The sequence below is a fragment of the Pseudorca crassidens genome, chromosome 1 (assembly GCF_039906515.1).
Source record: "Pseudorca crassidens isolate mPseCra1 chromosome 1, mPseCra1.hap1, whole genome shotgun sequence".
Lineage (NCBI taxonomy): Eukaryota > Metazoa > Chordata > Mammalia > Artiodactyla > Delphinidae > Pseudorca > Pseudorca crassidens.
The window spans coordinates 88,910,564-88,922,771 of record NC_090296.1 but is presented as its reverse complement, the minus strand read 5'-3'; the positions used below and the strand labels follow the sequence as shown (position 1 = coordinate 88,922,771).

Here is a 12,208-nt window from a genome sequence, read left to right as displayed (position 1 = left end):
CAGGGTGGATGGATCCCCTCCGAGACCAGCCAGGTACCCAGAAAAGTCTGCCATTATCTAACCCACATTTGCTTTACAGAAATTCAAAGATATGTTGATCAGGGCTTCCCTGGCGGCGCAGTGGTTGAGAGTCCGCCTGCCGATGCTGCCGATGCAGGGGACGCAGGTTTGCGCCCCGGTACGGGAAGATCCCACATGCCGTGGAGCGGCTGGGCCCGTGAGCCATGGACGCTGAGCCTGCGCGTCCGGAGCCTGTGCTCCGCAACGGGAGAGGCCACAACAGTGAGAGGCCCACGTACCGCAAAAAAAAAAAAAAAAAAAAAAAAAAGATATGTTGATCATAAGCTTCTACAAACAAAGCATATTGTGATAAGCATCCTTCTAGGTTGAATAGTGGTAGAAGACATGCTCAGAAAGACGCTCAGAATGACGGGCATGAAGTCCTAGCAGCTTCCATGCTGGTCCTGAAAGGGAGGATCTGATTTTCTCTGGGACTTGCCCACAGTGTGGATTCAATGAACATATCTTAAATTGGATTTCACTGAGCAGAGTCATCCTGACAGTAACCCAGTGAGGTGAAATCAACCTTGGATTCTGTGTGCAGTGTCCTTGGCAGGTTCTGCCCAGTCCTACTTTGCCAACAGTATTGCTGGTGCGTGAACATTAGGATTTATCTTCAATCTTTCCTCTCTTCATGCGTGAGTAATGACAAAGGTTGAAGATGTGGGAGACAGGCTAAAGCAGTGACTATACCGGGAATAAGGGCTTCAAATCCCAGCACAGGCCCAAGACCTGATGGTGAGTTTGTAGCCTCCACACCTCGGGTCCTCAACTAGTTTCCTTACTGTTCACTGAGAGGCTGGCAGGCATCACCCCAGTGAGGTCTCTGCTAGTCCAACAGTCTAAGTTCAGGCCTCTGAATACTGAGTGTTTTTCTTAGGATTAAACTCTCTAAACAAAGCTACCTACCTGGGTCCTGTTTGGACATCACCAATTTTCAGCCCCTCTGTTATTGCCCTTCTTCTCACAGCTGCCATTTGCTGGGAGGCTCTACTCACCCTTCAAGGCCAGCACTAGTGCCACCTCCTCTCTGTGATTTCAATGACTTCCTCCTCCCAAGACATAGCCCATGGAAGAATCAACTGCTCTCTCAGGTTTCCAGAATACGTTATGCATTCATTAGTCTAGACTTACTTTGTTTTTTAAGTCATCTCCATAACCAGGGCTGTTCATTTTGAGAGTGGAGTGTCATATTCACCTTTGATCTCCAGACATACAAACAGGACTTTCGTCAACAATCTATGTGTTAGACCGAATTGCCTTCCAAATTTGTGCTTTGACATAACAATGGACCTCGTCCTCCCCCTCAAGGAAACAGAGTGTGACTGCATATAAAGATACTCATATGCTGCTACTTCAACCCTCAGGTTTTGTGCTTTTTGTTCAAGGCAGAGAAGATGATCATGGGCTCCCCAGCCAGTTATCCCATCCCACTAAGAAGAACCTAGAAACAACCTCCAAACTCCCCAAAATGCAGGTCTGGCTTCCCAAACCACTCAGAGGCTTCAGTCTGAAATATTTAGTGACTCTCACCCACTAGGATTCTCCCCCAGATACCCACAAAGAGAAAAACACCTCTGATCAAAACTTGTTACAAACAGCCAAAGCTATTCAATGAGTCTGCACTTCCCCAGCCATCTTCATACCAATACATGCTCCCTAGAGCCTGGAGTCTACACACTCAACCACTAGTGAGATCCCAGGAAAGCTTATCTCCTCCAACTTCACTTTGAGCAACGGAGGGTCTATTTCCCAAAAAGGCAGTTTACCTTGAAAGGCAGTGATGAAACAATGAAACCTTAGCCACCTGCTCTGATAATTACCCTCCCTCAATCTTACTCCGTAAAATGTCTCTTTGTGAAACTCTTCAAATAATGCTAAAGGAATGTATTCCCAGTCCCTCACTAGACAATAGCCATGTGGAGCCAGCCTACTACCTTGTGATTCTATCCTGCAACCCCACAGGCTATGTTCATTCACAAACCAGAGCTGATTTTCCAAGCAGAAGCCCAAGTAAGTCACACCATTAGCTCACCTAGGCATCTATTAGAAGCTCAGTGCATGTTCTCTCTATGATATCTTCTTGAAACTTCTATTAGAGTACTTAAAATTTAGTAGTTAAAAAAGTTTAGTAGTAGAGTTTGTTTACCCATCTATCTCACCCACCAGACAGAGAACTCTAGAAGGTCAGATAATCAGTTCACACAATAAACGTGTGTATTTGTATCCTTAGTGGTTGGTACAGTTCCCAGCATAGCATAGGGGCTCGATAAGTGGCTGCATCTGTAGACCTGTCTTCGGCCAACCCGAGGGCAGTCCAAGAGACAGAGGGCTCCATCCCTGCAAACTTATTGAGGTGCAGGGACTTCCTAGAGGCCGAGGTCCTACAGTTATTTATCTTTAGAGCCCTGGTGCCTTGCATAAACAAGGCATTCAAGAAATATTTGTTGAAATGAAAAATTATTTGCTTGAACACAAGCCATCAAGTATTAAGGGAGAATCTATCAATACATTTGACACACTAATGAAACTGCTCTAATAGCACTAATAATCTCATTGTCTTGAGAATGACCTGATTATCAAGTCCAGGAAATCTTCTCACCCACATCCTTCTTGATTTCTTTATACCATCCCTTGGTGCTTTTTTCTCTTTGGCATCTGTGACACCCTCCCCTCTCGTTTTCTACTTACCTCTCTGGCTACTTCTGCAAGTGTCAACCTCTCTCTGCATCTGATCTTCAAATGATGGATACCCCACGCAAAGCTCTCTACTTTTCTGATTTTTTACCCTCTCCTTGGAAGGATTCCTATAAATTCAAATACATGTAATTGATTACTTTTTTATTTATTAATAATTCTCAAATCTACATTTCTAGGCCAGACCATTCTTCTGAACTTTGATATCCAACTACTTCCAGGACATCTACAGTAGCTCATTTCACAGGCAACTTAACCATGTAAAAGTCTTGTTCATCTTCTCCTCTTTCCCCCTTTTCTTTACTCCCACCCCAAGCCTGTTCTTTCTCCTATATTTTATACCTTATCTTGGTGAGCGGTCCACCATCCCCCAGACCACACACCAGAAACCTTGGGATCATTCTAAACTCCTCCCTCACTATCTTTTTTCATAAACTAGTCACCAACTAAGTAATTTTCAATTTCTCTCTTCCTTTCCATCCTTCCTGACGCTCACATTCGTTTGTTTCTTCTTTGAAATTGACCCCAGGGTGTTCTCTCTGCTTTCATTCTCCTCCACCTTCAAGGGATCTGCTGCATCAGCTGGAAGACAGAGCTTCCTAAAATGCAAATCTAATTACATCATTCTCCACTGAAAACACTTTTTCAGCTATCACCCCACCCCACCCCCACTGTCCCTGAGATGAAGTATGAACTCCCAAGCACGGCAGAGGTGGCCCCTGCCTCATCTTCCACAGCCCTCCCAGCCCCGGGCTCCCCCCACCGCCCCGCACCGCCTTGCAGTTCCCTCCCCTGGGGTCAGTGCGCCAGGAGAGCCCTTCAGCTCCTCTCTGCCTCGCTGGCCCTACATGTTCGCCAAGCAGTTCAAATATTACCTCTAGAAGGCTTTCTCTGCACTTTTCCTCCCCCAGCTGAAGTAGAGGCCCATCTTCTGTCTCCCATTCTGGACAAAGACACACACCTCCATTCTGTGTGAGGCTAGAGATTCTCAACTCTAGCTGCACGCCAAAATTCACCTGAGCAGGGCTTCCCTGGTGGCGCAATGGTTGAGCGTCCGACTGCCGATGCAGGGGACACGGGTTCGTGCCCCGGTCCGGGAGGATCCCACGTGCCGCGGAGCGGCTGGGCCCATGAGCCATGGCCGCTGCGCCTGCGCGTCTGGAGCCTGTGCTACACAGCAGGAGAGGCCGCAACGGTGAGAGGCCGGCATACGCAAAAAAAAAAAAAAAAAAAATCACCTGAGCAGTGAGTACCCAGAATTCAACCACAGTGATTCTGATTTAATTGCTGTAGTAAGCAATCAGATTCTCCTGTGCGTTGGGCTTTATGCTTCTCGAACTTTAATGTTAGTACCAATCACCTGGAGGTCTCTTAAAAATGAAGATTCTGGGAGTTCCCTGGTGGCCTTTTGGTTCGGATTCCAGGCTTTCATTGCCGTGGCCCGGGTTCTATCCCTGGTTGGGGAACTGAGATCCCACAAGCCACATGGCGCGGCCAAAAAAAACCAAAAGAAAAACAAAAGTGAAGATTCTAATTCAGCAGGTCTGGCTAGGGTCTGAGATGCCGCATTATAAATAAACTCCCAGGTGATGTCAATGCTACTGGTCCATAGACCACACCTGGAGTAGCAAGGGGCTAAATAAACTCTGCATTGGCTGGTCCATCTGGAGGCAATAAAGCTGTAAGTAGCCAGAGCCACTACAAAAAGACTCCCTCTGTCAAGGAAAATAGAGGTTGCTACCACACCTGACACAGCCTGGTTCCAGAAAAATTTGAGTGTCCGTGAGAACTGCAAAACCATAGGTTGTAGAAGCTATTGTCATCTAAAAGTGTAAAGCCCAGAGAGGGAAAGTAACTTGCCCAGGATAACACAGAAAGTAAATAGCAGAACTGAGGTCCAAACTCAGGACACTTGATTCCTCAGTCCTGTATCCTGTTCAGTATACTGAGTGCTTGGGAGAGATGTTGAAGACTCCAGCGCACTAGGAAAGTGGCCATCAAGCAGGACACAGTCAACATGAGCAGGACCCAGCCAAGCGCTTTGATGCAGAAGTGGCTGGAGCAGCTCCCCTTCAAAAGCGATCCCAGCCAAAAGTTGCTGACGAGAAGGACGATGCAAAACCGGTCACTTCAATCCAAGGTTGATGAACGTGTGTTGGGTTCCTGAATGAACTTAACCTTGCCCCAAGAGGGAACATGTACACTGTAGAACCCTGGACTATTCTAATGTCTTTAATCACCCTAATTCTTAATACTCCCAGCACCCAGCATAGTGTTTGACACATCAGAATTCACTGGCTATGTCACTGAGTAGCTGTTAAATAAAGCCTAACCAGAGAGTGTCTTGGCTTCCTTTACTTTACGTAACAGTTTATCTATGTTGTGGCCAACCTCCTTCCTATAGGATGGTATGATACCAGCTTCTGCCTAGCCACCCACTGTAGAAAATTCCTCAAGTTTCTGGTGGGGGCTGGATCTGGTAGAAGTGTGATATAGTGCGTGATTCCCCAAGCCCTTCACACATGGGCATCTAAGATACAAGGGGTATAGGCATAAACACAGTCGTATTTATTCTTACTAGAGAACCAGGAAGAAGTCAACTGCTTAAGTTGTAGGCGGCTGAGGGACTGGAAAAGGTGACCTCCCTGGTTCTCCAGCCGGCAGAATTGTTTGCCAAAGAGAACGCTGAAGCATAAGTCATTATTACCTAAAGGTCAAGAGCACAGGCATTCATTTGCAGCAACAAGGAGGGACCTAGAGATTATCATACTAAGTGAAGTAAGTCAGAAAAAGAAAGACAAATACCATATGATATCACTTATATGTGGAATCTAAAATATACCACAAATGAACCTATCTACGAAAAAGAAACAGAATCACAGACATAGAGAACAGACTTGTGGTTGCCAAGGGGGAAGAGGGTGGGAGAGGGATGGACTGGGAGTTTGAGGTTAGTAGATGCAAACTATTACGTATAGAATGGATAAACAACAAGGTCCCACTATATAACACAGGGAACTATATTCAATATCCTGTGATAAACCATAATGGAAAATATAAAAAAGAATTATATATATGTATAACTGAGTCACTTTGCTGTACAGCAGTAATTACACAACACTGTAAATCAACTATACTTCAATTTAAAAAAAAAGATAAGAAAAAAAGAGCACAGGCTTTGGGCACAGAAAAATTTGTGTTTGAGTGTCATCTCTACCAGTTACTCATCACTTTGGACAAGTAACTTAATCTTACTAAGCTGAGGCTTTCTCAGCTGTAAAATGGAGAAAATAAGTAACTTCCTATGAGGATTGCTACAAGGAATAAGTGAAATAATTGTGTAAAGCACCTAACACAGTGTCTAGGACACTGAAGATGTTAAATAATAATAGTGCAGAAACAGCACCAATGGAGAAAGCCTTCAGTGCCTGCTGTGACTCCGTGACTAATTCTAGAAGCAAGGATTGTGGCCACCATCTATATTTCAGATTGTTTTTTTTTGCTAGAGAATGCATGAACTGAAAAAGTACCTTCTTATCTTTTTGTTTTCCTTTTTTTTTAAAGAAGATGTTGGGGGTAGGACTTAATTTATTTATTTATTTTTGCTGTGTTGGGTCTTCCTTTCTGTGTGAGGGCTTTCTCTAGTTGTGGCAAGCGGGGACCACTCTTCATCGCAGTGCGCGGGCCTCTCACTATCGCGGCCTCTCGTTGCGGAGCACAGGCTCCAGACGCGCAGGCTCAGTAGTTGTAGCTCACAGGCCCAGTTGTTCCGCAGCATATGGGATCCTCCCAGACCAGGGCTCAAACCCGTGTTCCCTGCATTAGCAGGGAGACTCTCAACCACTGTGCCACCAGGGAAGCCCTGTTTACCATTTTTTAAAGACAAGATTTACTATTTCATTCTAATTGTCTCAATTATATTTTGTTTTTCCTCCACTACTACGTATGAAGTGGGGAAGTGATAGATTTACTGAATAGGCAAGGGATGGCAAATTTCTTCCATCTCAAGTCAATGCCAATTGGTTGGGGGTGGCTGCCTGGACCACTGTATTAAGAGGGATGTTGATACTAAATCCAAGCTGAGTGAAAAAGAGAGCTATGCTTGATTAGCAGTATTTCCAATGAGCATGTGTCACACTTCATTTTAATCCATAGATGGAAGAATGGTGAATAATAACAGCTAGGTAAGATCACAATGGAACCAGGGGGATGGACAACAATGGTAGATTGTAAGGGCAGAGATTAATGAACACTCTTACACTGACCCGGAGACATCTTTTGATATAGCCCCTGTGTGTCTGTGCCAATTTTCCCTCCCATCCTTTCTCCACCCTTCTCCACTCACCTCTCTGCCTGGAGAGATATAAACAGGGATGTGTGCCCTCTGGCTCCAGTTTGTTTGGCCAATGGAGAACCCCAGTAGGAGATAAAAGCGAGGAAAAGTGAGAGCAAGGTCATTATTTCCCTGGATCTCTCTCTGCAGAGTTGCTTGTCTGGCTATGGCCCTCAGTTAGAAGTCATTGATCCTCTCAATGCCCATGACTCTATGTAATTCTCTCTTCTTCCAGGTCCCAAAAATCATCCCCTCTTCCCATCCCTTTGGGACAAAAGGTGATAACAGCTCCAAAGCCACAAGCTCTTGGGTACTGCACTATCCTTGGTGGTTCTTCTCACCCACAATTTTATAGTCTTTTTATAAATGAACCTCATCAAACTATATTATTTTGAAAGGATCACTCATTCCCTCTTGCTACCCTTGGGTTTCCCCTATGTTGTAAGTGAAGTGAGCGTCCAAGGCATGCATGTGATAGAACACGTTAGGCAGGGCATCTCTGTACAGCTAGGGAGAAGGGGTGTGTCTGGAAGCCAGAGACGAGATGGACTGAGAAAGCAATACAGACACCTGCCATGCCCACTTCTCGTCTATCTTCAATTGCCCACCTATGATGTGGACTTTGCTCTGAAGAGTAGTGTCAACTGATTGAGCAGAGGTAGGTTCAACCATTAACACTTTCTCATTTGACCTGGTGGGACAAGATGTCCCGGACAACTTTGTTTCCCTTACTGGGAGATTAAAACTCAAAAATGTGTCATCTGGATGCCAATGAGATGGAGAGGTACAGACATGCAGATGGTGGCTGAGTCAGGTTATCAGCAGAGAATCTGACTGAGGACAATGCCCTGCCCTTCTAGTCACCTGCCTTTCCCACCAAGCCCTCCCTTCCTGGGGCCAAGTTGTAGAATTCTTCTTAGGTCTCTACATTTGAAGAAATAAAGGCATCTCTGGTCCTATTCAGAAAGAAAATACTAATACCTCGTTGTTTACCACTGACTGCCTCAGTGATATAAGAACCCACACTTCAATATAAGCAGTGCAGATAGAGGCAGGAGAGACGTAAGCTGGTGAATGTGACCTCTCCACCCTCAAGGTAAGGGTACTTGTCCTTGAGTATCTCATCCAGTGATCTTGTGAATCAATCACACCTGAAAACCCCCATCTGGACTAAGGTGGTCCCACTTCTTGGTAGAAGAGAGACCCATCAGAACCATTAAGCCTCCTCCCAGTGTCCAGCATCCAGAGATAAGGTCTCCATAGTGAGCACAGGCAAGGTAAAGAACTACAGCTCTGACTCTCTCCTATAGAAAAGATGACAATAAAGCATAAGTAATAAAGAGATAAAGAGAAAAGGTAAGGCAGTATACCTCTGAGAAAGCAGACTGTGAGAGAGCAATCAAAATCCTATTTAAGAGATTAAAAGGGAGAGGAATTAGGGCCAAGGAGGGCTGCAGGCCTCTGCCCCTTAAGCTGGGAGGACAGTAAAATTCACCCCAATTCTACTTAAGGAAGATTCTTTTCAAGCTTCTCCAGCTCTTCAATTCACTATCTTCAATAGCCTTTCCATCTCTCAAGGTCCAGATCAAATACCTTCTCTTCTCTGGAGGTCTCCCTGACCCTAACCCTTCCCACTTCCAGTCAAAATTAACTGTTTCTTTCTCTACACTCTTTTTCTTTTGCAGTACACGGGCCTCTCACTGTTGTGGCCTCTCCCGCTGCGGAGCACAGGCTCCGGACGCGCAGGCTCAGCGGCCATGGGTCACGGGCCCAGCCACTCCGCGGCATGTGGGATCTTCCCAGCCCGGGGCACGAACCCGTGTCCCCTGCATCGGCAGGCGGACTCCCAACCACTGTGCCACCAGGGAAGCCCTCTCTACACTCTAATGCATGCTAACCCTCCCGTTAGCACTCTCTACTCTGTAAGCTGTGACCACGTTTGCCTCCCCAAATGATTTGTGAGCTTGCTAATGTCAGGGATCTGTCTTAGTGATTTCTAAATAAAAATGGCCCCTAGATCATAGTGAAAGGGTATTAAATATTCACTGAGTTTGACAATAACAGATTTTTGCTATCGATTAGAAACTGGACAATTCCTCTCCCCCACCAACTCTCACCTTTTTCCAGGGATGTCATTGGTAAGAAAGTAAGGGGATCTCCAGTGCATGTAGAGCTCTTTCACCTTGTCTTAAACTCGGTTCCCCCAAAAAGTGGAGCCTGAGACAAGGACTTCTGGGAATGTGGATCGAGGGCTGGGAAGAGTCAAACAGGGAAGGAGGAAAAGCCAAAATAAAGTGTGTTATCAAGCTAGTCCCCTTTTGGGCAACTGGGGTCCTTTCTTACTGGGGACACTCTGAAGAGCCATGTAAGAAGTATTTCAGAATTGTCCCCACAAGGGAAAGAAGATGAGAGAAATTATCCATATGCTCCCATTACCCATTGGTCAAAGGTTATCTATGGGGTCCTACCCTCCTCATACTTTTGAGTATGTGGCTGTGTCAGAATGACTAAGCAGATTTCTGCAGGTGTCCCAGGTGATGGTAGCAGAGATGCCCCAGGACAGAAAGCAATTGATAAATGATGCAATTGAGGTGACGTGCGATCAGGTTACACCTGAGCACAGCTGGTTGCCATAGCAACAATAGAGTAGAAAGGTGAGCCAAGAGGATGTGAGGCGTGGGCACACACCTTATCATAATTTTTATTGGCCCTTTGTGATTTCTACTCACCTAAGAGAACAAATCTCACTAATCCTAGCATTAGTCATTGATACATTGCTAGCAAAAAGAAAGTGTTGGGTAATATAACTAGAATTTTCCCAAGCTTCACCGGGCTGTGGGTACAGAGCCATGACAAATACCCAAATTTTAATGTCTCTAACCCTCTAGCTTCTAACCAGCTCTGGCTTCTAGCTCTAGTTCTCAAGCTTCTGCAGGCTTCTCCCAGCTCTATCTCTGAGCGTCCTGAGGGCACCTCACACATACTTAGAAAACAATCTGTCGGCAGTGGTCGCCAGTGACACCAGCCATATTTTTCCTCTCTTGCTCCAGACCCCCTTTGTAGTTCCTTCCACAAGCAGCTCCCCACCACCTCTGCCTCCCATACCCACCATGAGACCACACTGAGGGTGTAACCTTCCTTGCTTCCAAAGTCACCACACCCTCCTGATGACACATTTCTTCCCATTCTCCTTGTGCCAGAGCCATGTTGCAGCTCATACAGAAACGGGAAGATGCTCCTTTCCCTCCAGGTCACACTCAGAGCTGGGAGGGTATAAGAAGTGCTATCTCAGACCCAGTGGCTCTGTCACTGAGGACTGCTCCCTCTGCCTCAGCTCCAGTCAAAGTTGTGATCCCCCTCTCGTCCAGTCAAAGGTATGATCCCCCTCTCGTCCTGTTTCCCCACTTTCACCACCACCACCAACACATCTCACACAAAATGGCCTCTTCCTCCTTCAGCTAAAGTGATACTCCCTTATGCAAAAAAAAAAAAAAAAAAAAACTCAAAAAAGCCAGCAGCTTGCAGCCCATCCCGGCAGTGCACAGGAATGCCCAGGCAGGCCTGAACTCCAGCGGTGCCCACAGCCTTGGCATGGGCCATATCCTCCCTATCGTGGCAGCAATTAGAGATCTTCTATATACCAGTGATTATGTGCATTGAGGCTTAGAGTCACGAGGATGTAAACAGTTTGGCACCAAAAATTCCCAAGGGTTTCGTGGGGTATTTTTCCTATTGCTCTGAAATGAAATCTCAGCAGATATCCTAAATAGCTCTTCATCCTCTTCATCCTTCATTCTCTCACATCACTTCACTTTAAAGAGAAATGGGTTTTTGGCTGACAAAGGTATCCAACCTCCAAGTGACCTATTCTCCCTAAAAGTGAGCTTAACAGACGTGCAACATCAGTCCTTAATTTTGCCTATAGAAAAAAAAAATGTGTTCACAACATGCTGCAGCTTGGTCCAGGTATCCGAAGAACAATGGCTGATGAAAGCCAAGAGCAAAAGAAAATGGCAATAAAATAAGATGGCATGTTGACAGCTGAGATCTAGTGTGACATCTGTAGGTGGTTCTGTGGCTCTGGGATTAGATTGTTCTAACTTCAAAACAGCCATTCATGAACTCTGTCAATCAGCAACTCAGTCATATATACATAAAACTCTTTTCCTCATGCCCTGCTCAAAAAAAAAAAAAAACTTAAAGGTGATGCTAAGACACAGGGGACTATATTCCATATGCTGTGATAAACCATAATGGAAAAGAATATTAAAAAGAATGTGTATAACAGAATCACTTTGCTGTACAGCAGAAATTAACACATTGAAAATCAACTATACTTCAATTAAATTTTTTTTTATTTTTTTAAACATGGTGCTAAGAAAATAATGTATAGACCATATGCATTCCATTAGTGAAAGGCAGCATTTTTCTCCTTGACTAACTTACAAACTGAGCTGAATTTTTATCCAACCTTTGCCTTGTCCCACTTTTATAAAAGGAATTCAACTTGTTACTCTTTTTGGACTTCAAATAAAAAAGTAACATCAAAGTCGAACAGAAAATGAAAGCTCTGGTTCAGACATTATTTTGTTTTCTTCTCCCAGGTTAATATTTGCACTTGCTGGAGGAGCTTATGCTGATGCATCTTTAAATTGAATATATTTTTTTATGAGAAGGTAAGTAGCCAGGAACAAAGGGACACAAACCAAAGTTCCCTGGTGCTCTCTTCCAAGTGACCTCCAGCTGACTGTGCAAATGACATGTTTAAAAGGAAGAGGCTTTGGTCTCCATGGAAGCTCAGTTTGTGGGCTCTGCTTCGGCAGATTGACAGCTGTGCTAAATGATGTTGAAATTACATGTAATACATTTTAGATTATGACTATTGTCCAGGGAGGACTGAAGAGGCCCCATGCAGTAAGAGGGGGCTCAGTTTGGCTATCTTCTTAAGGTTCATTCCAGTGTAAAATGGCATGGGCTCTTATTATAAATTGAACTTTTTGTTTGTTGGGGGAGGTGGGAAGTACCAAAGTGGTTTCACTAATTAGAAGCCATAGGCCCAGAATAACCACTGCAGCTCTTTCCTAGAGTGAAACATACCATGCTCAATACATTTCTAGA

The 12,208-nt window shown here is 45.0% G+C and overlaps 1 long non-coding RNA gene across 2 annotated transcripts in view; it reads right to left on the bottom strand.

Moving 5' to 3' along the window:
- The window catches only part of LOC137230488 (uncharacterized), a 204,733-nt gene that overhangs the window by 105,051 nt on the left and 87,474 nt on the right, over positions 1-12,208 (bottom strand). For both annotated transcript variants that reach the window (XR_010946163.1, XR_010946156.1), the window contains one exon: positions 2,752-2,867. This is a non-coding gene — a long non-coding RNA (uncharacterized lncRNA). The remainder of the gene's footprint in view (positions 1-2,751; positions 2,868-12,208) is intronic.